The 27,717-nt window shown below is 40.5% G+C and overlaps 2 pseudogenes; one reads left to right on the plus strand and one right to left on the minus strand.

Annotated features, from left to right (window-relative positions):
- Positions 1–418: 418 nt before the first annotated feature.
- LOC111751621 (tetraspanin-13-like) lies at positions 419–27,717 on the plus strand (annotated as a pseudogene).
- On the minus strand, positions 24,604–26,166 carry LOC135230383 (interferon-gamma-inducible GTPase 10-like; annotated as a pseudogene).

Here is a 27,717-nt window from a genome sequence, read left to right on the forward strand (position 1 = left end):
GTAATCTCTCAGGAACCAAGGACAAAGACCAAATTTGGGGGTAAAGTTCATTATAAACCACATAGTCATTGTCTTAGTTATCGTCTTAGGCTGGGTTCTCTAGAGAAGCAAAACTGGTAATACATATAAATATGTATAGAGAGAGATTTATATTAAGGAAGCAGCTCACGTGATTGTAGGGGTTGGAATGTCCCAAGTCCTTGGATCAGGATAGAGTCCTTTCCCAATTCATGGAGCCGCAGAAGCTGGTGAACCCAAGATGAGCAGCTTGGAGAGCAGAGATCCCGCTCACAGGTTGTGACTGTCGAGGAATCCCCAAGGTTGGCAGGAAAGACTGCAAGTTTTCTCCTGAGTCAGCTGCAGGGGCTGACAAACCCAAAATAGGTAGGTTGGGGATCAGGACTCTTGCTCACAGGCCATGAAGATCGGCAAATCCCAAGATGGACAGGTAAGCTGCTAGCTCAAGAACCAGAGGTCAGACAAGAGACAGGTGCTGGATCCAGAACAAGTCAACAACCTTTGCAAGGCCAGCAAGAAAGAAGTAGGAGGCGGAAGGCAGAGAGATGAAGGCTGAGGGGGCAGTGAGCTGCCACAGGCCCCACTCCCGCTGGTACCACTCAGCAGATTCCATCAAATTTCAACAGGAAAGTGATCACAACACTATAAAACCGCCAAAACACTGAGAATCATGGCCCAGCCAAGTTGACACACAATCTTAACCATCACAAATATATAGTGCTGCTATAACAGAAATATCAAAAGTAGGTGGTTTTAACAAAAAGAAATTTATTTTCTCTCTGTTTAAGAGGCTAGAAGTCTGAATTTGGAGCACTGACTCTAGGGGAAGAAGCTTTCTGCCTGCTCTGGGGGAAGAGCTTTGTCTCTTCTCAGCTCCTGTTCCTTGGTTCCTTGGTGAAATTCATGTGGTGTGTCATCTATCTTTCCTTATCTCTCCCTGTGCTTCCTTGCTTGTTGAATCCAGTTTTTTATACCTCAAACAAGATTAACTTAAGACACACCCTACACTAATACTACTTCATTAACAAAATAATGAAAACCCATTCCCAAATGGGATTATAACCACAAGTATAAAAAATACAAACTAAACCCGTCACCACTGGTTTGACTCCAATTCATAGCGACCCTATGTTTATGGCCTCCTGTTCTTTTTCAGGAATCCCTGGTGGTGTAGTGGTTAAGTGCTATGGCTGCTAACCAAAAGGTCAGCAGTTTGAATCCACCAGGCGCTCCTTGGAAACTCTACAGGGCAGTTCTACTCTGTCCTATAGGGTCGCTAGGAGTCAGAATTGACTTGACAGCAACTGCTTTTTTTTTTTTTTTTCTGGTTCTTTTTCATGCCAATCAGCGAATATTTACTGAGTGGCTACTATGTGCCAAGCATTGGTCTAGGTCTGGAGATATAGTAGTAATTCCTTATCTCTCTGAAGATACTAATTATAAACAAACAAACAAAAAATCCAAGTCCACTACCATTGAGTTGATTCCGACTCATAGCGACCCTACAAGACAGAGTAGAATTGTCTCGTAGGGTTTCCAAGGAGCGACTGGTAGATTTGAACTGTGACCTTTTGGTTAGCAGCCGAGCTCTTAACCACTACACCACCAGGGCTTAGAATTTAGAACACATTTTTTTGGGGGGGGGGGACAAAATTCAATCCATAACAGTTATACATACCTTACTAGAACATTTTGAGTTTTCACCAGTATTTTATCCTTTAGAAGATTTAATCGAAGACTGGCAGAATTATTCAGCACTTGTGGTTACATATATTTTATTTAACAAGTGAGTAAATATATATAATTTAGAGTGAAGTCCTTGTATAAAAAATTGAGTGGTAATATTTAATAATCTGTATTCCATTTCCTATTAAAGTTCTATACATTAAAAAATGTTACTCATTCTGGTTTTTTGTTTCCCAGTATTTTCCAGTCAATACTTTTACTGGTTTCAAACAAATTTCTCCCTTGAAATTCTTGCTGAAACATCCTGCAGTACACAGTGGAAGAATGACCCCAAGAGGGGCACAGCATGATTTCAACAACATGCATGGGCCATGATTTTGCTTCTCAGAGGACAGTTCTGGCTGGTTTTCAGCAGTTCCTAAATCCACAGAAAATTAATCCTAGGCCTTGGGGTACAGTTTAAGGGATAAAATAGTTCTGCAGCAACTCTTAAGAACTCAGGCAAAATATTTTTTTTAATTTTTTTTTAAATCTGTCCTTTTTAGAGAAACAAGCAATTTGATAGAAGTTAGCCTTTGTTAACATTTCTAAGACCAAATACAGAAACCAAGATATGCCTGGGAAGTCTTAGGAAAAGGGAAAGAAACTGGGGTGAAAGAGCCTTCTACCAGAAACCCATAAGAAATCAGGCCCATTTAATAGGTCATCTTCATCCCTTGCAAATAGCCAGGACACTGGAGGTATGGGAAGAAATGTCCAAGGTGCCCACCAGAAGATAGAATGTGGGAGGAAAAGATGGCAGATCTGCCATTTAAGAGACCTGCTGCTTGGCCATATAATGAAAACTTTCACACACTCAAGATCCCACAAGAACCACCCCCAAAAAAATATTTTCAAGAGCCCATTATCCTTTGCTTGGGGTGGGAAAGGGAGTAACGTGGAGCAGATGACTACTCAGAGACAAGCAACTATATTAGCTGAAGTTTTTCTATGTTCTCTTTTTACCCAACCTACTGGGTTTTTTTTTTTCTGGCAAACTCCTATCCAGGTGTTTTCTTCCTCTATGCTCCTCTATTTCCTGGCCCCTCAGCCTCCAAGTCAATTACCACCATGCTTACAACAAGAGAGCAGTGACAGCTAAGGTCAGTGTGAAATTATTTATCACAATTGGTGAATTCTTATATAATTTTATTGTTATGGTCAAAAATAATCTCCCTTCTTCATAGTTTGGCTTTCTTCTCTGTGCCAAGAGCTTCATACGCATGCCTTGTAATTCTCACCATAATTTTAGTGCTTTGTACCCACACCTCTCTCTTCTCAATTTCCACATCCATTGACTTTCTTTTGTTTTGTTTTCTTCTTCTTCGTCTGTGCTTTCTTTTACTTTCTATGATCACTTTTAATGCGAAATATGATCAAATGATATGGTAATCCTAAAAAGGAGCAAAGAAAAAAAAATTCAAAACATCAACTTTATTGTATTTACCAAATTAATACATGTCAAGAATGTCACATAGTAACTGCAGTCACTTTTATTCAATGAACACTCAATAAGCAGACAGATTGTATCAGACAAAGACAAGTCACTACACTAATGATGATAGGACCAGTGCAGGACATGGAGTAGAGGACTCATAGACAGACATTCTCTCATCTTTCAGCTGAGAATCCCAGACATATCACCTGTCATTCATTCAATGCAAACTTTTCAATAATTCTGAGAAGTCTTAATATCAACAGCCACTGTGTCTAGCTGAAGAGAGTGTAGAAAAAAAGGTCTTTCTGAAGTGAAGGCTAGTAGTAATAGGACCACCAGGGACTGAGCTGATTTTCTCAGTATATTTCAGAAGTGTCTCCCCATACCATTATCCTTTTCATATGTAAAGAATTTTGAAAATTCTTTGTTTTGAGTGTCTCCTAGGACACATTCTAATTCTTGGTCAATTCATTGAGGGATGTATCATCCAAATCAAAACATGGTTTGTAACTGCTTAAGATTTCATCCCACTTATTCACATTATTGTTGCTGTTGTTAGCTGCAATCGAGTAAGCCCCCAACTCATGGTGGTCCCCATGCACAACAGGACAAAGAGCTGCTTCATCCTGCATCATGCCCACGATCAGTTGCAGATCAGACTGTTGTGATCCATAGGGTTTTCATCAACTTATTTGAAATAAATCACCAGGCCTTTCTTCCTAGATTCACGTCAATACTACTGTTCATTCCCATCATGGGAATAGTGCCGCAAACACCAGTCTTCAAGGTTTTCAGCCAGATCTTCTCCACCAGGGGGTCCCTCCTTCTATCATTGGATGCCTCAGAAATTGTGAGGAAGGAAAGGAAAAAGACGTGGTGCCTTATAGGCTGGGAGGCCCTTTAGCAGTGTGGACTCCAGGATTGGGAAAGTATAGTGACATCAGTGTTGAAGACAAGGAAGACACATGGTTCATCCAGCACGAGTTTCTGAAGATATTCCAGGTAATAGGGCCAAATCTGTGCAAGACTCACTCCTCGTCGAAGGTCTTGGGCCTACATTTCTCTTCCACATTTAAATCATTGTCTACCTTGGTCCTAACAACGTAAATTTTCTTGTTCTTCTTTCTGATCTCCAGGGTTATTGTTAAATCATTTCCTTTACAGTATGAAGTAAAAATGAGGAAGAAGAAGCCATACTCAGAAAATTCCCTTGATCCAGAAAATACTGTGACTTTCTACTTGGCAGTTCCCTTATTGTAACATGAGGAAATTGCGGATAGTTGTACGTCATGCACTCCCTAGTGGTCTCTACAAATCCAGTGGGGGCTGAAACCTCAGCAACTCTTCAAGTCCAAGCAGAGCATTGATGAAATGCACTTCCCTACCCCTGCATCTCCTACCACAGCAATGTTCAGTATAATGTTTTCCACGTTTCAGTGAATCATTGACGGTAGAAGCTGCTCCTGCAAGCGTCCCTGATTCTTTTGTGATTGGTTCAACTCAATGGCTTCTCCAGGGAGGATACTTTTTTAATGGCATTTTTGTAGTGAGGATCATAGCTCAAAGCAAAACCCTGATGCTCTTCTTCATAAGATGTAGAAAGGGTTAACGGAACATTAATAGGCTAGGGATCTAGCAAAAGAGTAAAGTCAAAGCAATAAGGCTATCAAAGAGATAAGTGAGTCTTGGTATTGGCTGGTTACAAAGTGACAGATGCTGGGAAACGTTCTGTTTGCTTTCCTGGAGGCATTTTTCACATGAATTTATCTTGTCTTTACAACCCAATTGGCAGGTCCTCTGTTTTCCAGGCCAGTCTGTTTTCCTGGATTGTCACTCCTAAATATATCAACATCCAGCCTGGGTCCCACTTGTACATCCTCCAAGTTTCATTGTCTCCTCTTACTGCTGGTCTTGGAACACAAGTTCTCTGCCTCACAGTCAAACATCTCTCTCACATACTTACTTTTTTTTTTTTACCATCATGTACAAGATATTTGGCATTCTTACTTTTTTTCCTTTCCCTGACAGACTTCCAGTCCTCAGAGTTGGAGCCAATTAAACTCTCTAGGAGGGTTATTGCCCACTCAGGCCTTGGGGTCAATTTTGCACCCCTAGTTACTAAGATTGATTCAAGCCACATTAGATTTGGATTATACTTGAATTACGACTCTTTTCTGTAGCTTGGTTTTCATCTTGTGTTTGTAACTTAGGTCCCATTAGGTCAGATCAAATAGTTATACTCCAGTAGATGTTCTCCCCAATTCCTACCTTAAATGGAAGCCTTTCTTAAAATCTTAAATTTCTCCCTCTGGTTTTGTAGGCTTATATTCCAGTCCAAAAAGGCCTATTCAGTTTTAAGGGTGACCCCACTAATGGCCAAACCACCTTGAGACCACCAGTCCTCTGGATCTCTACCTCCTGCTGCTCTCATGACCTTGGCCTACCTCCTGGGACCCTGCCTGATGTGCCCCTTTCTAGGCTCAGCTCATCACCTCATAAACTTCATAGTATCCAAGTATCTTTCTCTAAAATGATAGTTAAATATTCTCCCATCACCTTTAACTGTCTTTCAAAAAAATTCTTGTCCCACCCACAATTTGTACAATCTGGAATTCAGGTCTGGAACCCACTCCTGGCCCTGTCTGTCATTAGAACCACTCAGGTTCTAATAGCTCAGAAATCTGGCTCTGAAAATTAAATAAAGTTACTGCATATTTTAGCCATCTAGTGCTGCCACAACAGAAACACCACAAGTGGATGGCTTTAATAAAGAGAAATTTATTTCCTCACAATAAAGTAGGCTAAAAGTCCAAATTCAAGACATCAGCTCCAAGGGAAGGCTATCTCTCTGTGTCGGCTCTGGAAGAAGGTCCTTGTCCTCAGTCTTCCCATTGTTGAGGAGCTTCTCAGGCACAGGGACTTCAGGCAAAGGACACGCTCTGCTCCTGGTGCTGATTTCTTGGTGGTATGAAGCTTCCACTCTCTGATTACTTCCCTTTCCTGTTATCTCTTGAGAGATAAAAGGTGGTGCAGGCCACATCCCAGGGAAACTCCCTTTACCTTGGATCAGGGAGGTGATCTGAGTAAGGCTGGTGTTACAATCCCACCCTAATCCTCTCAACATAAAATTACAATCACAAAATGGAGGACAACCACACAATACTGGGAATCATGGCCTAACCAAGTTGACACACACATGTTGGGGAGGGGGACATAACTGAAATCCATGATAGTGCCTGTTAGCTCTATTGGTACTGCTGTGCTTTTCAAAGAAACACAGGCTAGAAAACTGGGTTCCAATTTGAAACTGATCCAGAGTTCAGAAAACTAAGGAGCCATCTCAGATTTGTCCCAGCAAAAATTTTCTCTTAAAATTGTGAAACCTAGAGTATCCCTAATATATTCAGGCCATTTTCTTGAGGGTCATTTGATGTGTATATGTTGTTAGCTGCCATATAAGTCGGCCCGCAACTCATGGCAGCCCCAAGTGAAAATTGTACCCTTTTTTATCACTAGGCATGGAAAATTTACCCTAATGGAAGATTATTTACAGACAGTGAAGGTGACTTCCAAGTTCTTCCTAAGAATTACCTTACATTTCTCCCTATCAAATGGTACCATATTCTTCCTTCAAATACTTACTCGTCTATTTAAAGATATATTATAAATTAAATATCTAGCTGCCCCTTTGTCATTAGTATAGTACAGAAAATAAAAAAACTAAATCAGCTTTAGTCTGTCCAAATGTGTGACTTAATAGTCAAAATTATAAATGAGGGCGGGTCAAGATGGCTGACTAGGTAGAAGCTACCTCAGATCTCTCTTGCAACAAAGACTCAGAAAAACAAGTGAATTGATCACATACATGACAATCTACGAACCCTGACCATCAAACACAGATCTAAAGAGTTGACCTGAGTGAAAGGTGAGCGAAAAGCTGCGCCCTGAACCAGCGACCCCTTCTGGAACCCATGACCCACTCCACAGCCTTGAGCCCTTGCAGTTCCCTGGTGCCGAGTGGCAGGGCTGATAGAGGCTTGCTGAGGTGGGGCAGGCACGGGACACAGCCCTAACCCCTAGCCCCCTGGGGTAACCTCCGTAGAGACTCAGCCAGCGCAAGCAGGCTGCACACTGACATGGCTAATGAGAGAACGGGTAACCACGGGGAAGAAGTGACTGTTTTCAGAGCCTGGAGCCAGTGTCCCAGTCAAAAAACATTGGCGCCGGGCTTTGGACTGGGTGCAGGGGAGCTGAGCTCGGCATCCTGAGACAGCGCAAACACAGGACGCAGCCCTAGCCCCCAGAAGTGACCTCAGGGGAAGCCCAGCCAGTGCACGCAGACAGCGCAGCGACGTGGCTGACAGGAGGAGAAGTCACCGAGAGGCAGCGACTGGTTTTGGAGCCTGGAGTGTGGCGTCCCAGCTGGGGAACCTTGGTGCTGGGCTTTGAACTGGGAGTGGAGGAACTGACCACGGCTTCTGAGACAGCACAAGCACAAGACGTGGGCCTGACCCTCGGGGGCAATCTCGACCCAGCCAACGCACACAGGCTACACACCCCTCGGGAATCTCAAAGAAAACAGTCATCACCAAGCAAGATAAGTAACTTTGTCTATATTCCTGGATGCTACTCTCTCCTGTTTATCCGATGCCTCCCCTCCCCTTGCCAGGCAGCTTCATTAACATTGGAATTTCCTGGGTGAGAGAGTGAAGTACTCTGTGGTTTTTTGTTTTGTTTTGTTTTGTTTGTCTTCTCCTAACCCATTCTCCTGGCCTGAGAGAAGCAGCTACAAAAAACCCAGGGACCAAAAATCCTTCCCTGACTTCCTGAAATTGGACTAAAAATACAGAACCAGCTCAAGCCAAGCATATGAGATCCACAGTCTTGGGCTTTCATCCCTACAGGGAACAAGGTGGCTATTATAATGCAAAGGCAATTCTGATAGTGATCTGACTGTAATTGTTTTAGCAGATTACCGGAAAGACAAGTTTCCCAGGTCTGGTATCTCCACCTATTAAAAACAGCACTCACTGACCCACAACAGGGAAATGAGGGCTGATGCTCCACCCAAACCACCTAGCCTCCTGCCATAGGGGTATGAAGATAGTGACATCTAGCAATCTCTAGCGGTACATGCATTGGGTGCCTAAGGTACAGCTGCAGAGCCCACTCACCAAAGTGCTTTAGGAATAGAGACACACCTACCTCACTGGCACTTGGCGGAAGCCTGTCAGCATCCTGTCCCCCCTGGAGTGTGACCCCCTGCTGCTACTAGAATCTGGTGCACACAACTTTCACCACTACTCCTCTAAGTGAGTAGATGACAGTCTACACCACACACTTGGTGACCCAAAATTAGATTCTACTCAAGAATAGTGAATGGACTCTTAGGCTTATATATCTGGTAACAGCCCAAATCAGCTGGTAATAGGACATAAGTGATTCAGGGGCTACAACAATCAAGACAGTGCAATCTAGTAACCCATCTATGTATATTGAAAGAAAACAAAACAAGATAAGACTCAGTGAGCAAATATAAAATAAATCATTACAGTGTCTTATAGATGGCTTGGCCACATAAAGAAGTAGACCATGATTGCTTCTACAACTTCCCAAATTAAAGAATCAAAATCTTCCCCAAATGAAGATACAATACTCAAATTGTCAGATGCAGAATATAAAAAACTAATTTACAGAATGCTTCAAGACATCAGGGATGACCTCAGAAATGAAATAAGGCAATCTACAGAAAAAGCCAAGGAACACACTGATAAAGCAGTTGAGGAAATCAAAAAGATTATTCGAGAACACAGTGGAAAAATTAATAAGCTGCAAGAATCCATACAGAGACAGCATTCAGAAATCCAAAAGGTTGACAGTAAAATTCAGAATTAGACAACTCAACAGGAAGCCAGAAGAGCAGAATCAAGCAATTGCAATGCAGAGTGGGGAAGATGGAGGATAAGGCAATTGACACCAATATAGTTGAAGAAAAATCAGATAAAAGAATTTAAAAAAATGAAGAAACCCTAAGAATCATGTGGGACTCTATCAAGAAGAATAACTTGCATGTGATTGAAGTTCCAGAACAGGGATGGATAACAGAAAATACAGAGAGAATAGTTAAAGATCTGTTGGCAGAAAACTTCCCTGACATCATGAAAGACGAAAGGATATCTATCCAAGATGCTCATCAAACCCCATATAAGACTGGTCCAAAAAGAAAATCACCAAGACATATTATCATCAAACTTGCCAAAACCAAAGATAAAGAGAAAATTTTAACAGCAGCCAGGGATAAAAGAAAGGTCTCCTACAAAGGAGAATCAATAAGAATAAGTTCAGACTACTCAGCAGAAACCAGGCAGTCAAGAAGGCAATGGGATGACATATATAGAGCACTGAAGGAGAAAAACTGCCAGCCAAGGGTCAAATATTCAGCAAAATTCTCTCTCATATATGAAGGTGAAATTAAAACATTTACAGATAAACACAAGCTTAGAGAATTTTCAAAAACCAAACCAAACCTACAAGAAATACTAAAGGAAATTGGTCAGTAAATCAATAACATCAGATACCAACACAACACAAGGTCACAGAACAGAACATCCTGATATCAACTCAAATAGGGAAATCACAAAAACATATTAAGATTAATTTTAAAAAGAAAAAAAATGCTCAAAACAGGGAATCATTGAAAAAGATTATGTAAAAGATCACAATAATAAAAAAGAGGGACTAAATACAGGAGGCATAGAACTGCCATATGGAGAGGAAAACAACACGATATAGGACGATACAAGTTAGGTTTTACTTAGAAAAATAGGGGTAAATATTAAGGTAACCACAAAGAGGTCTAACAATTCCATAACTCAAAATAAAAACCAAGAAAAACATAATGACTCAGCAAACATAAATTCAACTACTATGAAAATGAGGAACACACAATTTACAAAGAAAAATGTCTCAGCACAAAAAAAAGTGGAAAAATGAAATTGTCAACAACACACACAAAAAGGCATCAAAATGACAGCACTAAATACATACTTATCTATAATTACGCTGAATGTAAATGGACTAAATGCACCAATAAAGAGATAGAGTTTCAGACTGGATAAAGAAACACGATCCATCTATATGCTGCCTACAAGAGACACACCTTAGACTTAGAGACACAAACAAACTAAAACTCAAAGGATGGAAAAAAAAAATGTATCAAGCAAACAACAAGCAAAAAAGAGCAGGAGTAGCAATATTAATTTCTGATAAAATAGACTTTAAAGTTAAATCCACCACAAAGGATAAAGAAGGACACTACATAATGATTAAAGGGACAATTGACCAGGAAGATATAGCCATATTAAATATTTATGCACCCAATGACAGGGCTGCAAGATACATAAAACAAACTTTAACAGAACTGAAAAGTGAGATAGACACCTCCACAATTATAATAGGAGACTTCAACACACCACGTTTGGAGAAGGATACGACTTCCAGTAAGAAACTCAATAAAGACATGGAAGAACTAATTGCTACAATAACCAATTTGACCTCATAGACTTATACAGAACACTCCACCCAACAGCTTCAAAGTATACTTTTTTTTCTAGTGCACATGGAACATTCTCTAGAACAGATCACATATTAGGTCATAAAACAAACCTTTGCAGAATCCAAAACATCGAAATATTACAAAGCATCTTCTCAGACCATAAGGCCATAAAAGTGGAAATCAGTAACAGAAAAATCATGGAAAAGAAATCAAATACTTGGAAACTGAACAATGCCCTGCTGAAAAAAGACTGGGTTATAGAAGACATTAAGGAGGGAATAAAGAAATTCATAGAATGCAACGAGAATGAAAACACTTCCTATCAAAACCTCTGGGACACAGCAAAAGCAGTGCTCAGAGGTCAATTTATATCGATAAATGCACACATACATAAAGAAGAAAGAGCCAAAATCAGAGAACTGTCCCTACAACTTGAACAAATAGAAAGTGAGCAACAAAAGAATCCATCAGGCACCAGAAGAAAACAAATAATAAAAATTAGAGCTGAACTAAATGAATTAGAGAACAGAAAAACAATTGAAAGATTTAGCAAAGCCAAAAGCTGGTTCTTTGAAAACATTAACAAAATTGATAAACCATTGGCTAGACTGACTAAAGAAATACAGGAAAGGAAACAAATAACCCGAATAAGAAACGATATGGGCCATATCACAACAGACCCAACTGAAATTAAAAGAATCATTTCAGATTATTATGAAAAATTGTACTCTAACAAACTTGCAAACCTAGAAGAAACCTAGATGAATTTTTAGAAAAACACTACCTACCTAAACTAACACAGTCAGAAGAAGAACAACTAAATAGACCCATAACAAAAAAAAGAGATTGAAAAGGTAACCAAAAAACTCCCAACAAAAAAAAAGCCCTGGCCCGGACGGCTTCACTGCAGAGTTCTACTAAACTTTTGGAGAAGAGTTAACACCACTACTACTAAAGGTATTTCAAAGCATAGAAAATGACGGAATACTACCTAACTCATTCTATGAAGCCACCGTTTCCCGGATACCAAAACCAGGTAAAGACATCACAAAAAAAGAAAATTACCGACCTATATCCCTCATGAACATAGATGCAAAAATCCTCAATAAAATTCTAGCCAATAGAATTCAACAACATATCAAAAAAATAATCCACCACGATCAAGTGGGATTTATACCAGGTATGCAAGGTTGGTTTAATACTAGAAAAACCATTAACGTAATCCACCATATAAATAAAACAAGAGACAAAAACCACATGATCTTATCAATTGATGCAGAAAAGGCATTTGACAAAGTCCAACACCCATTCATGATAAAAACTCTCAGCAAAATAGGAATTGAAGGAAAATTCCTCAAAGGGCATCTATACAAAGCCAACAGCCAACATCATTCTAAATAGAGAGCCTGAAAGCATTTCCCTTGAGAATGGGAATCAGACAAGGATGCCCTTTATCACCGCTCTTATTCAACATTGTGCTGGAGGTCCTAGCCAGAGCAATTAGACTACACAAAGAAATAAAGGGCATTCACATTGGAAAGGAAGAAGTAAAATTATCTCTATTTGCAGATGACATGATCTTATACACAGAAAACCCTAAGGAATCCTCCAGAAAACTACTGAAACTAATAGAAGAGTTCAGCAGAGTATCGGGATAAAAGATAAACATACAAAAATCAGTTGGATTCCTCTACACCAACAAAAGAACATCAAAGAGGAAATCACCAAATCAATACCATTCACAGTAGCCCCCAAGAAGATAAAATACTTAGGAATAAATCTTACCAAAGATGTAAAAGACTATACAAAGAAAACTACAAAGTACTAGTGCAAGAAACTAAAAGGGACCTACATAAGTGGAAAAACATACCTTGCTCATGGATAGGAAGAATTTAGATAGTAAAAATGTCTATTCTGCCAAAAGCCATCTATACATACAATGCACTTCCGATCCAAATTCCAATGACATTTTTTAATGTGATGGAGAAACAAATCACCAACTTCATATGGAACGGAAATAAGTCCTGGATAAGTAAAGCATTACTGAAAAAGAAGAAGAAAGTGGGAGGCCTCACTCTACCTGATTTTAGAACCTATTATACAGCCATAGTAGTCAAAACAGCCTGGTATTGGTACAACAACAGGCACATAGACCAATGGAACAGAATTGAGAACCCAGATATAAATCCATCCACATATGAGCAGCTGATATTTGACAAAGGCCCAGTGTCAGTTAATTGGGGAAAAGACAGTCTTTTTAACAAATGGTGCTGGCATAACTGGATATCCATTTGCAAAAAAATGAAACACAACCCATACCTCACACCATGCACAAAAACTAACTCCAAATGGATCAAAGACCTAAACATAAAGACTAAAATGATAAAGATCATGGAAGAAAAAATAGGGACAATGTTAGGAGCCCTAATACAAGGCATAAACTGAATACAAAACGTTACTAGAAATGACAAAGAGAAACCAGATAACTGGGAGCTCCTAAAAATCAAACACCTATGCTCATCTAAAGACTTCACCAAAAGAGTAAAAAGACCACCTACAGATTGGGAAAGAATTTTCAGCTATGACATCTCCGACCAGCACCTGATCTCTAAAATCTATATGATTCTGTCAAAACTCAACCACAGAAAGACAAACAACCCAATCAAAAAGTGGGCAAAGGATATGAACACGCACTTCACTAAAGAAGATATTCAGGCAGCTAACAGATACATGAGAAAATGTTCTCGATCATTAGCCATTAGAGAAATGCAGATCAAAAGTACAATGAGATTCCATCTCACTCCAACAAGGCTGGCATTAATCCAAAAAACACAAAATAATAAATGTTGGAGAGGCTGCGGAGAGATTGGAACTCTCATACACTGCTGGTGGGAATGTAAAATGGCACAACCACTTTGGAAATCTATCTGGCGTTTTCTTAAACAGTTAGAAATAGAACTACCATACAACCCAGAAATCCCACTCCTCAGAATATACCCCAGAGAAATAAGAGCCTTTACACAAACAGATATATGCACACCCATGTTTATTGCAGCACTGTTTACAATAGCAAAAAGATGGAAGCAACCAAGGCGTCCATCAACGGATGAATGGGTAAATAAATTATGATATATTCACGCAATGGAATACCACACATTGATAAAGATCAGTGATGAATCTGTGAAACATTTCATAACATGGAGGAAGCTGGAAGGCATTATGCTGAGTGAAATTAGTCAGAGGCAAAAGGACAAATATTGTATAAGACCACTGTTATAAGATCTTGAGAAATAGTATAAACTGAGAAGAACACATTCTTTGGTGGTTACAAGAGGGAGGAGGGAGGGCGGGTGGGAGAGGGTTATTTACTGATTAGTTAGTAGATAAGAACTACTTTAGGTGAAGGGAAGGACAACACTCAATACAGGGAAAGTCAGCTCAACTGGACTGGACCAAAAGCAAAGAAGTTTCTGGGATAAACTGAATGCTTCAAAGGTCAGCGGAGCAAGGGTGGGGGTTTGGGGACTATGGCTTAAGGGGACTTCTAAGTCAATTGGCAAAATAATTCTATTATGAAAACATTCTGCATCCCACTTTGAAGTGTGGCATCTGGGGTCTTAAATGCTAACAAGCGGCCATCTAAGATGCATCAATGGGTCTCAACCCACCTGGGTCAAAGGAGAATGAAGAACACCAAGGTCACACGACAACTACGAACCCAAGAGACAGAAAGGGCCACATGAACTAGAGACATATCATCCTGAGACCAGAAGAACTAGCTGGTGCCCGGCCACAACCGATGACTGCCCTGACAGGGAGCACAACAGAGAACCCCTGAGGGAGCAGGAGAACAGTGGGATGCAGACCCCAAATTCTCATAAAAAGACCAGACTTAATGGTCTGACTGAGACTAGAAGAATCCCGGCGGCCATGGTCCCCAAACCTTCTGTTGGCCCAGGACAGGAACCATTCCCGAAGACAACTCATCAGACATGGAAGGGACTGGACAATGGGTTGGAGAGGGATGCTGACGAAGAGTGAGCTACTTGTATCAGGTGGACACTTGAGACTGTGTTGGCATCTCCTGTCTGGAGGGGAGATGGGAGGGTAAAGAGGGTTAGAAACTGGCAAAACGGTCAAGAAAGGAGAGACTGGAAGGAGGGAGCGGGCTGACTCCTTCGGGGGAGATTAAATGGGAGTACGTACTAAGGTGTGTATAAGCTTATATGTGACAGACTGACTTGATTTGTAAACTTTCACTTAAAGCACATTAAAAATTATTTAAAAAAATTATAAATGAAGTACACCAGATGTCAATTTCTACTAACTGCAAAATTTATGGGACCTATACAAATAAGTTTGATAAATTTTCAGATGTTTAGCTCTTGAAATATTGTGAACAAAGAGAGTCTAATTGCATTCCAATACAATAAGAGATATCATTTATCCACCTGTTATAGATTAAATTGTGCCCCCCAAAATGTATGCCAACTTGGCTAGGCCATGATTCCCAATATTGTGTGGTTGTCCTCCATTTTGTGATCTGGTGTAATTATCCTATGTGTTGTAACCTTTATGCTGTTAATGAAGCAGGATTAAAGGCAATTAAGCTAATGAAGGAGGACACAATCTACAGGATTAGATTGTATCTTGAGTCAATCTCTTTAGAGATATAAAAAAGAGAGAAGCAAACGGAGAGGAGAGGGGACCTCCTACCACCAAGAAAGAAGAACCAGGAGCAGAACATTTCTTTTGGACCCAGGGTCCCTGTGCTGAGAAACTCCTATACCCAGGGGGAAGATTTATGGTAAGGACATTCCACCAGAGCTGACAGAGACAGAAAGCCTTCCTCTGGAGCTGGCACCCTGAATTCAGACTTCTAGCCTCCTAAACTGTGAAAGAATAAACTTCAGTTGTTGTTAAACCCATCCACTTGCAGTATTTCTGTTATAACAGCACTAGATAACTGTACCCCACACACATACACAAGATACAAGTAATGGGATCATAATATCACTTAGTCCACAGATGAGTGATTTTCTGGGAAGAAAGTCAATACTGTTCAAACACCAAGAGGATGAGGAGATAACCTCCCTAACCTCAACATATAAAAGAGATAAGTCTGATGATGTTCTCACTGGAGAAGGAGAAGGGGTCACAAGATCTGTTCACTTAGTGCCCCTCTGTTCACCTGATGTGCGCCACATTGTCCCCCAGTCACTTCTACAGAATCCAAGGGTTCTACATAACATGGTTTGGTAACCACTTGTTAAGGGGACCATGTTGACGTTGTAGATGTCTTAGAGAGACATGTTCCTATTCTCCCTCTCTCTACTTACTTATCCTGTGACATGAGAATGACTGCATACCATTACAACATGGACTCTGGGAAGGAGTGAGGGAATGCAGGGATAAAGCAACAACATGGCAGTCCAGTCATACTGGTCATTAAGTTTAAGAGTCCTGGAAGGACTCTGAGAAGTGGTAGTGCCATCATTTAAGGAAAGTTAGAAATTAAAGGTACAGTCTTTTTTTGGTGGTAAAGATTGGAAAGAATAATGTAAGGGGTGGGTACTGATAATCTATCTTGCTAAGATGGGAAAGAAATCCCCAGTATGGAAGGTAATGTCTGTTTCTTACTGTTGTTGTGATGTATGAGTTTGTAAAAACGGTGTGGTAGCGGCATCTGATCTCCTCTAACTTCACAAGGGAAAAGGATAATCAAGATCAACAGCCCAAGATGGTTCCTATGAGGCAGAGGTCAGACATATCTCCTCTCTCTGCCATCTTCATCAATTCCACCACCAACCGTCCCTCCCACAGCACTCTCTACTTCTCTGCTGGGTTTGATAATTTATTGTAATGGCCACACAGAAATCACAGACAACGCTCACGGTTATGGGGTTTATTAGGGAAATAACAGGTTACAATTTAGGTTCAGGCACACTCAAGATACAGTTCTTCCACCAGGACAGGCTCTTTCCAGCCGAATCACAGGCACACCTCTCTCTGGCCCCTCGGCCTCTGCCCTGTTCAGGCAAGTGTTATAAAGATCTTTTAGCTCTGACAATAAGTGACCAGAGGCATGTCACTCCACTGGTAAGCTTTGGCCCAAAAGCACTCAGCTTTCTCGCTCAATGGGCCAGGAAGTCGGACTGCACCGTCTCCTGCCAGTTTCTCCTGCTGTTGCTTCTCTGCTACTGCTTCTCCTCATCTTCAGTGTTACAGCTCTCTCTTGGTCTCCTGGTTCCAGGAGCTTCTCAGCACAGGGATCCTGGGTCCAAAGGTCACGCTCTACTCTTGGCTTTCCTTTCTTGGTGGTATCCTCTTCTTCCCACCTCTGAGATGGCTCTCTTTTAAAGCAAAACTGACCAATCCATTTGGTGGGTCACAATTACCCTACTTGCACAGTCTTACCCAATCTCTTGGGTGGGAGTCATAAGACCAAGGCAAGAAAGGCCACACGAAAGTGATCCATTACCCCACAGAGTTACTGATTCCTTCTTTATATTCTGAGTTAGTCCTCACAAATATAGGGTGCTGGATAATGTATAGTTTCATAGCCTACGAGTTAACTAATTTACACAGGGCTTCTACTCCAGCCACATCTCTGAACAGTGGGGTAAATACATCAAAGTTTAGAGAAGAGGGCTTCTGAATGGAATTCCTATGATTGACTGCGAGTCCAGGAAGACACAGAATTGGATGCCCTATTAGGTTTTCCTGTGGATAATTTTAGTTATGTCTACATGTCGCATAAACATTATGGGGCCAAACTCTAAAAAAAAAAAATCTACATTATTTCTCTGCTTTCACAGTATGGACTTTATTTTTTCCAAAGGCTCCTGTATAAAATTTCCTTTAGAAAAATTACACAAATAAATAAGTGGTATTCAACTTCATATGGAAGGGAAAGAGGCCCCCGATAGGAAAGCATTGCTGAAAAAGAAGAACAAAGTGGGAGGCCTTATGCTACCTGATTTTAGAGACTATTCTACTGCCACAGGAGTCAAAACAGTCTGGTACTGGTACAACAACAAATACATAGACCAACGGAACAGAATTGAGAATCCAGACATAAATCTATCCACATATGAGCAGTTGATATTTGACAAAGGTCCAAAGTCAGTTAAATGGGGAAAAGACAGTCTCTTTAACAAAGCTGGCATAACTACATATCCATCTGCAAAAAATAAAACACAAACCATACCTCACACCATGCACAAAAACTAACTCAAAATGGATCAAAGACTCAAATATAAAATCTAAAATGATAAAGATCATGGGAGAAAAAATAGGGACAATGCTTGGAGCCCTAATACATGTCATAAACAGCACACAAAACATTACTAACAATGCACACATACCAGAACAGAAACTAGATAACTGGAGCTCCTAAAAATCAAACACCTATGCTCATCCAAAGACTTCACCAAAAGAGTAAAAAGATTACCTACAGACTGGAAAAAAGTTTTTAGCTATGACATTTCCAATCAGCATCTGAGCTCTAAAATCTACACAATACTGCAAAAACTCAACTACAAAAAGACAAATAATGCAATTAAAAAAAAAGTGGCAAAGGATATGAACAGGCACTTCACAAAAGAAGACATTCAGGTAGCTAACAGATACATGAGGAAATGCTCACACTCATTAGCCATTAGAGAAATACAAATCAAAACTACAATGAGATACCATCTCACTCCAACGAGGCTGTCATTAATCAAAAAAACACAAAATAATAAATGTTGGAGAGGTTGTAGAGAGACTGGAACACTTATACACTGCTGGTGGGAATGTAAAATGGTACAACCACTTTGGAAATCGATTTGGCACTTCCTTAAAAAGCTAGAAATAGAACTACCATAAGACCCTGCAATCCCACTCCTTGGAATATATCCTAGAGAAATAATCCCATTTACATGAACAGATCTACTCACACCCACGTTCACTGCAGCACTGTTTACAATAGCAAAAATGTGAAAGCAACCAAAGTGCCCATCAACAGATCAATGGATGAATAAACTATGGTATATTCACACAATGGAATACTACACATTGATAAAGAACAAAGATGAATCCGTGAAACATTTCATAACATGGAGAAATCTGGAAGGCATTACCCTGAGTGAAATCAGTCAGTTGCAAAAGGACAAATATTGTATGAGACCACTATTATAAGAACTCAAGAAATAGTTTAAACAGAGAAGAATATATTCTTTGATGATTACAAGGGTGGGGAGGGAGGGAGGGAGAGATGTATTCACTAATTAGATAGTAGACAAGAACTACTTAGGTGAAGGGAATGACAACACACAATACAGGAGAGGTCAGCGCAACTGGACTAAACCAAAACCAAAGAAGTTTTCTGAATAAACCGAACACTTTAAAAGCCAGCTTAGCGGGGGGGGGTCTGGGGACCATGGTTTCAGAGGACAGCTAGGTCAATTGGCATAATAAAATCCATGAAGAAAACATTCTGCATACCATTATGGTGAGTGGCTTCCGGGGTCTTAAACGCTAGCAAGTGGCCATCTAAGATGCATCAATTTGTCTCATCCCACGTGGAATAAAGGAGAATGAAGCACACCAAAAACACAAGGTAATTGTGAGCTCAAGAGACAGAAAGGGCCACATAAATCAGAGATTACATCAGCCTGAGACCAGAAGAAGTAGATGGTGTTCAGCTACAACCAATGACTGCCCTGGTGGGGAACACAACAGAGTATCGAGTATCCCTGATGGAGCAGGAGAGCAGTGGGATGCAGACCTCAAATTCTAGTAAAAAGACCAGACTTAATGGTCTGACTGAGACTAGAAGGACCCCGGAGGTCATGGTCCCCAGATCTTCTGTTAGCCCAAAACTGGAACCATTCCCAAAGCCAACTCTTCAGACAGGGATTGGACTGGACTATAAGACAGAAAATGATACTGGTAAGTGAGCTTCTTGGCTCAAGTAGACACATGAGACTATGTGGGCACCTCCTGTCTGGAGGGAAGATGAGAAGGTGAAAGGAGACAGAAGCTGGCTGAATGGACACGGGGAATACACAGTGGAGAGAAGGAGCGTGCTGACTCATTAACAGAGGGAGAGCAACTAGGAGTACATAGCAAGGTGTATATAAATTTCTGTGTGAGTGACTGACTTGATTTGTAAACTTTCACTTTAAGCATAATAAAAAGAAAATAAATAAATAAGTGGTGTTTTGTTTCGTGCTTTAGTCCGATTAGAACATGTCTGTTGGTATTTAAAGGACTGGTTCCAGTAAAGCAACACCATTTTGAAAATAAGATGAAAGTCAGTTGTACAGGGCAGGTTTCCACTGTGAACCAAAATCACCCTAGTGAGGCCCTTCTTCACTGGGTGCCCCACTCCTGCTTCTCGCACACATTATTATCACCCCCTCATTCTCCTAGTTTTTCATTCTCCTTCTGTACATTCTTCCTCTCTCTCTATGCTCTTTGGCATCACTTCCAGGTCTTGTTTCAATAAGTCAGATTTATTAAAAAAAAAAAAAAACTTCAGGTTTACGTGCCTTTAGAAATCACAAATGTTCAGGACCTTAATTTACAATGAGAAAACGAACGATATTTTGAGGAAAAGTCGCTCATCTCAACCGCAGTATGTGTGTCAGGGACTAACACTCTTTCCACTGCCCCATAAGATTGCTTTCCTCCCAGCTAGGAAGCAACATGCTCCTACCAAAAAAAAAAACAAACCAAACCCAATGCCGTTGAGTCGCTTCCGACTCACAGCGACCCTACAGGACAGAGTAGAACTGCCCCATAGAGTTTCCAAGGAGCGCCTGTCGGATTTGAACTGCCAACCCTTTGGTTAGCAGCCATAGCACTTAAGCACTACGCTCCCAGGGTTTCCAAACACTCGTAATTCCCCTCCCTTTCCTCCTCACCTTTGTGCAACTTCCGAAAATTCACCATTGGGTCATCGGCTGGGGGAAAAAAAACACCACTAATAAACGGAAATGCGTAGGGTAGTGCCAGTGGTGACTCTGTGTGTGTGTGTGTGTGTGCGCGTGCGTGTGCGTGTGCGTGTGTGTGTGTGTGGATGTTTACAGGTGATGAAAACATTTGCCTAGGATTGCATCTGGCAGTGCTGCTACTAGAAACCTCATTTCCTGATTCTGCGCTTAATTGCATCCTGAATGGCTTTTTTTTTTTTTTTTTTAATGCTCTAAGAGCTTTTTTTTTTTTTTAAGAGCAGGTCAGAGCTGCAGCGGGAGTACTACGCACAGGAGCACCAGCCCTGCGCCCTCATCCTCTTCCGTGCTGCTGCCTCGCCTGGGCCAGGCCCCCAAAACAAAGGCACCCCGGCTGCCTGGGAGACTCCGCAGGAGCTGAATTTACCTGCAGCTTCCAGGAACCACAGGCTCCAAGACGTTTGCGGGGGCTTCTCGAGTTCCAGGAACTGCTTGTGAACCTTCAACTTGGTCTGCCTGCACCTTGGTTAGCCTGCTGCTGCTAATTGGAATTGCTGTGCAGGGCGTTGACTTCTGGCTGATTTCTAGCGTCAGGGTGGTCGGTGCGGTCATTGCAGTGGGCATCTTTCTTGTTCCTCATTGCATTAGCGGAGCTGATTGGAGCTGTAAAACGCCCTCAGGTGTTGCGATTTTTTACGATTGTCCTCCTACTTGTATTTATTGTTCAGTTTTTTTGTGTGTGCTTGCTTAGCCCTGAGCCAGGATCAACAGGATTAGCTTCTGGAAGTTGACTGGAGTAATACAGTAAGTACCTGAAATGGCATCCAGAGAAATTTTGACTACTGTGGGTTCTGAAGTTTTAATCCAAAGGACACCCGTTTGGCTAGCTGTGTTAAAAGTGGCCAGCAGTGCTCACAGCATGCTTTGATAATAGGAGAATATGCCGGAGAGGTTTTGAGATTTGAGAACAGGCACTGGCCTCTTCTTCAGTTTTACAGAGCTCTTGGGCATTTGCCTGACCGACAGGCACAGGAACCAGAAAGATCCTGGTGCTAATTCTAGTGTATTCCTTTGATGGGAAAACAAAGGAAATCATTTTCTGATTTTGTTCACTTTCTGTAACTTTTAAGCTAAGCTGATTTGTCCAATTATTTGAGGAAACGGTGTCTGAAAAATTACACTATTGAAAATGGAATTGTATATTTTTACCCTTAGGCTTCTCTATATGTTTTTCTTTTTTCCATTGCTGAAAAATTTTTGAAACTTGCAGTCACCTCTGACCCTCGGCAGTACCGGTAACCTACTGTATTCACAGTGTCTGGCCCTATCCACTGTGGCCTTTCTTAGCACTTGTACCTACAGAAAAACTTCGTATGACGCTATTGTGTTGATCCCATTGTGAATCTAAATACATATTTTACCGGAATAATTTTATGTAGCACTGTGCTGTGTAGATAGTTCCTACCGGAAAAAGAGTTGAAGTTGGTTAAAGCCAGAAAGTCTGAGGTTCTACTGTTAAATTCAATAACGGAAACCCAAATTCCCAATTTTTTGTATCTTTTTAGGGAAGATGTATTGTGATGAAGATTGTTAATATAAAAGTCAAACCTTAGTTCTACTAGTCTTTTACGATTATGCTAATGTATTCTAGAAATAGCTATGTCTTTAGAAAAGTGTTGGTTTTGTTTTTGGACGTTTACAGGTAAGTGCAACGGAGAAGTCGTCTCATGAAGCATTCTGATATGTAACATTTACCTTCAGCCTTCAAAATGGAACAATTCTGCATAATTCAGAAAGTATATCTGCATAGCCTTGATTTTTTTTATAACAATCTGAAGTCCAAAAGATTGCATTTTTAAACATGTTCCTATTAATAAGTTGGCTCATGCTGTAAAAATGGTTAAATACCTTTTTCATGAAATTTCTCAGTATTTAACAGCAACTTGTCAAAGCCAAGCATATTTGAATGTATTCTCCCATAATTTGAAATAGCATTGTACGTTACATTAAAAAATTAAAGAATGGAAACCTTTCTTTAAAAAAAAGAGTTCTATGTGAAGGAATGCTAAAAATTTGTTAGGAGTAGTACACAGTGGATGGCTAAAGTAAGTCATCTGTGAATCATGGTTCTAGTAAATGGATATCTGTCTTACGTTAAGATACATAAAATCTCAGGTAAGACCATCATGAGTTAAGAAATAATCTCCATTTGATTTGGAAATTGTAAATAATATCGTAATGCAAACACAAGTTTGATGTGACAGAGACGGCCAGATAAAGCCCTCAATCTAAGGACTTTAACGGTAAGAATATCATTCTCTCCGCCCTGCACCCTACTGAAATATCTGTAAAATGAGGAGACAAAATGTGCAGATGAGCCTCCAAGAGGCAGGAAGTTCCACCATTTCCTGGAGAGTTGTGAGCAAAGGTATGCCGTGAGATGGTACTACACAGATTGAGGCAAGGAAAAATGTAGGAGTAGGGCTGCAAAGAACCTGCACTTCCCTGAAGATGGGTTTTTGGGTCATCTTCAATAGAATGGTACTGAGATCTGAAGCTGATTCTCAAAGATAACGCTGCTAGGCCTGTAATTAAACCCATCATTAGAAATTTAGAGTCATAAGAAATAATAAATAAAAATATAGATCCCATAACAAGAATGTAACTTTGATACAATTTATTGAATGACAAAAAGATAGGGAAATATCAGCATTATTTATGTGTATAAACAATTGGTGCCATCAACTTCAATAACTCATCATGCATAAATGGTAGCCAAGGACTAAGTGAATAATGGAATTAACTACCTATGTGCTGTGATTTCTTCCCCCTTGGGCAGTGAAAAAAATTTTTTTCAGCTAACCATTTTCCCCTCCTCACACTCTCTGATAAGCACTAATCCTTTGTCTTAATGGGTTTGCCTATTCTTGATAGTTGATGATAGCAGAACCATACAATATTTGTCATTTTGCATCTGGCTATTTCACATCATGTAATGTTTTCACGGTTCGTGGATGTGGTGGCATGTACCAGAACTTCATTTCTCTTTATGGCGGAATAATACTACATTGTATGTGTATATCACATTTTGTTTACTCATTCATCCGTAGCCGGGCACTTGGTTTGTTTCCACCTTTTGGCTATTGTAAATAATGCTGCAATGAACATTGTTCTGCAAGCATCTGTTTGAGTCTCTGCTTAGGGGTATATACCTAGCAGAGCAATTGCTGAGTCGTGTGGTAATTCTATGTTTAACCTTCTGAGGAACCACCAAACTGTTTTCCATGATGTATGTACCATTTTACATTCCCACCAGCAATAGATGAGGGTTGCTGTTTTTCCGCATACTCACCAACACGTTATTTTCTGTTGTTGCTGGTAATAGCCATCCTAGTGTCTGTGAAGTGGTACCATCCTACGGTTTTGATTTGTATTTCTCTAATGACTAATGACATTGATCATCCTTCATGTGTCTATTCAACTCACTATCTTTTACGGTTGTCAAATAAAATGATAAGCCTACAAAGGAACAAAGAGGATAACAGTCAATGTTAGTTGATCTATTAATGGTCAGAATGATACATATGAAACAGAATATCAGGTATGCCAAAAAATAAACTATGTACACAATCATTCATAAGTCTTTTTTTTTTAAAGTCTACTGGGTGAAGAGTGGTATTTTACTAGTATGTCTGCAATAAGATCAGTTTTGGGTATGAGGTAGCCATCTCATAGTGATATATGCTGTCCTCTTAGCATAAAATTCTATATTCCCATCCTTTATTTTCCAGAGAATGGCTATGTCTAAGAAGGATTTTTAGTACAGATTGCTCTTTTTCTTTTTTTAATTGAAAGTCATCCAGGTGGTGGTTGATTCAGGAGTATTTATGTATTTATGAAAAAGTCTGTGATTCTCCTTGGAGACAGTGTACCAGGGTTACTTCAAGGAAGGCCAAGGCCACTTTTCCAGGCACCAGTTCATGGAGACGCTGAGGATAAGTCAGGGGCTGAATGCCTCACTTTTCCCATTTTGAGTCCCAACATCTAGAAGTAATTGGGCCAGCCCAGAGCCAATGTTGTCCTTAGTAAGCTCTTTTTGAAGAAGAACTTTAGCATCGTTCACCACAGTATCAAGGAAATAATTTTGCAAATAGAAGGTTTTTCTAAAATAGGTACCAGTGGCAAGAAAGCCTCCACTAATAGAGCAAAATTTCTCCACAGATTTCAACAGCTTTTCCCCTAAGTTCTCATCATCCTTCTCAACTGACAGCAAATGTGGATACTTAATTTTTGCCTTGAGTTCTTCTACCAACAAGTGCAAATCCTTGGCCATATTTTCCAGAGATGCATCATCCAGCCCAAAGTAAGAACTGTAGGGAGTTAAGGTCTCCTCCATCTTCTCCATTATCACTGATGAATCCCATGAAAGGGATGGTGGCAGTTGCTGCAGACTTCATGACCTCCAGCCAAATCTTCTGCCTCAGAGAATGGGCAGGCATTGCGTGAAGATGTGGCACTTGTGAGCTGGGAGCTCCTTCAGAAGGGTGGCTTCCAGGTTTGGGAAATCATAGGCAGACACGTCAAAGTTGGAGACTAAGAAGACTCAAGGGTCCTCGACTTTGGCCTTCCTCAGATGTTTCAGTTATCTCAAATCTGGTCTTTATCCTCACAGAAGGTGTTGGGTTTACTCTTTTCTTGATTGTATAAATCGTTGTCCACCTTGGCTCGAACAAAGTAGAAACTCTTCTTCATTTTTCCAATGGCCAGTTCTAAAGCATTTTCTTTGAAGCATGTAGCACAGATGATAAGGAAGAAGTCATACTTATTAAATTCCATTTCTTTCAGATACTTCTTTGACTGGAATTTAGTGGTCCCAATGCCAGGTAGATCCCATATTGTTACACTGGGAAACTTTGGATGTTTATACTCGGCTTTCTCCATGGCTGTCTCCACCAGTCCAACATCAGCCACACCTACTCCTTCATGACCAATCCCCCACAGGGCATTGATGAAACTGGATTTTCCCGACCCAGAGTCACCTGTCACAGCAATATCCAGTAGAGTATTCTCAATGTCTTTCAGTGCTTCACTGATCACAGAAGCTGTCCTTTGAACATCCCCTTTCTCCAGATTTGATTTAATCAAAGTGATAGTTTCAGGAGAGAGAATTTTGCTTTCCACCTTGAAATTCTTAAAAAAAAAAAAACTCCTCAAAACTCCTCAAACCTGGATGCCAGATCATGAGCCTTTCTGTCAGAGCATACAGAGGAAGATGACTGACCCATTTTTGTGGGCCGTAAAGGACACTAGAGGGAGGAAAGTACAAAGAGGTTAGTATACAAGGGGAGGTCTTAGGGTTTGCTCTTATGGAAAAGCAGAACTTCAGCACACATCCCACATTATAGCCAAGGGCATCTTCTCTTTTTTTTTTCTCACGCTTTGTCTGGAATCTTGGACTGGATATAAAGTTCAAGTTGCTGAGGCTGCACTTTACCCTTGGAATGCCTTCTTCCTTTAAGAGACCCTCACTGTACACCAAGAAAGATGGTAGCGTGAATTCCCATGTTTCCAAAAATCTCTTTTAAAAAAAAAAAAAAAGAAGTAGAAACTAACAGAACAAACTTTGTCAGAACTCCGGAAACCAGTCAAAGAGTTAAGCAAATAAGTGAACTAACCGAATAAAAAAAAAAATTAAAAAGTGACATCAAATTTCAGAAAAGCTTTGATTTTTATGTGTGCTGTACTCCACCACCTCTCTGGCATGGATATCTGAAAGCCATGGCAGCCCACACTTTCACAGAGGGAGGCTGATATCTGGCACCAGAGAGGGCAAAACAGACTTTATTCACAAATTACAGTGTGTTTCTGTTCTGACCTGTTTGGGGATGCCTGAAGAACTGAAGGAAGATGCTCATCTCTGTTTGGCCCTGCCTCGGAGATCATATGCAGGAAAGGATCAAGAGACAATGCTGGAAGTCTGTAACCACCTATAGTCACCTGGGATAAAGATTACCGTTAAGGTATCTGGTACCAGAAGGTGAAGCCAAAGAAAAAGATTCCAGAAATTGGGGCTTTTGGAAGCACTGGGTATATGGGGAATTGATAAAACCATATGAGTGCCCAGGGCAGGAGACATGCTTAGAAAGTGCCTGACCAGACCATACTTTTTCACCTCAGGCAGAAACCTCAACTCAATACAAGCCTGGTTAAGTACTGAAAGAGATCCCTGGTATGGTGCCAGTCTGGCCATTCTACAAAGATGGGTGGAGGTTTCCTCTGATTTTTTATATTTTTGTTGTTGTTGTTATTGTTCTGGCATTCAAGGAAATCTCTGTTGAAGCACTAGCTGAACACTAGCTGAGGAGCAGAGGTTTCAGCATCCACACATGTCCAGGAAGGCCATCTTTGCAAGCATAGTTGGGAAAAGTTGCTGAACAGACTGCACTACAGCCTTCAGCAAATTAAAAATAAAACAGGAAACCCTGAGGAAGGGGAAGAATCTGATTTCCAGAGTTACTCCATTATAACATTCAAATGTCCTGGTTTCAACAAAAAATTATAAGGCATGTAAAGAAACAGACAGGAACATTCAAAAAAAAGCAAAACAATGTGACAGAAACTATCAGTGTGGAAGCCTACATAATGGACTCTATTAACAATTTAAATGATTTTTGATGCTCCAACATTCTGAGCTCACGCCTCCAAGTCTCAACCCATTCAGTAGACTCTTTCCCTTTGCCTGAGTTTCAGGCCCCCTCTGATGCACTGAAGTAAACAATATTTAGAACCTTTTTGTAATGCCCTTGGTAGCTCATGCTACTTCCCTCCAGGCACAAACTTAAAAAAAAAAAAAACTAGCCAACCATATACAAACACAGCTAACTCTTTAACCAATGGAAGAATGGGCTAAATTGTGCTCACTTACCTATATGTAGTTCAAGATTTCACCTGTTTTTCACCACCTCAAAGATGCTTACTATAAGCCAGTGCATAACATGCTTACTGGTTAACCATTTGTTAACACTTAACCCTACCCTGAAATT

This window comes from Loxodonta africana, chromosome 2, assembly GCF_030014295.1.
Source record: "Loxodonta africana isolate mLoxAfr1 chromosome 2, mLoxAfr1.hap2, whole genome shotgun sequence".
NCBI classification, from domain to species: Eukaryota; Metazoa; Chordata; class Mammalia; order Proboscidea; family Elephantidae; genus Loxodonta; species Loxodonta africana.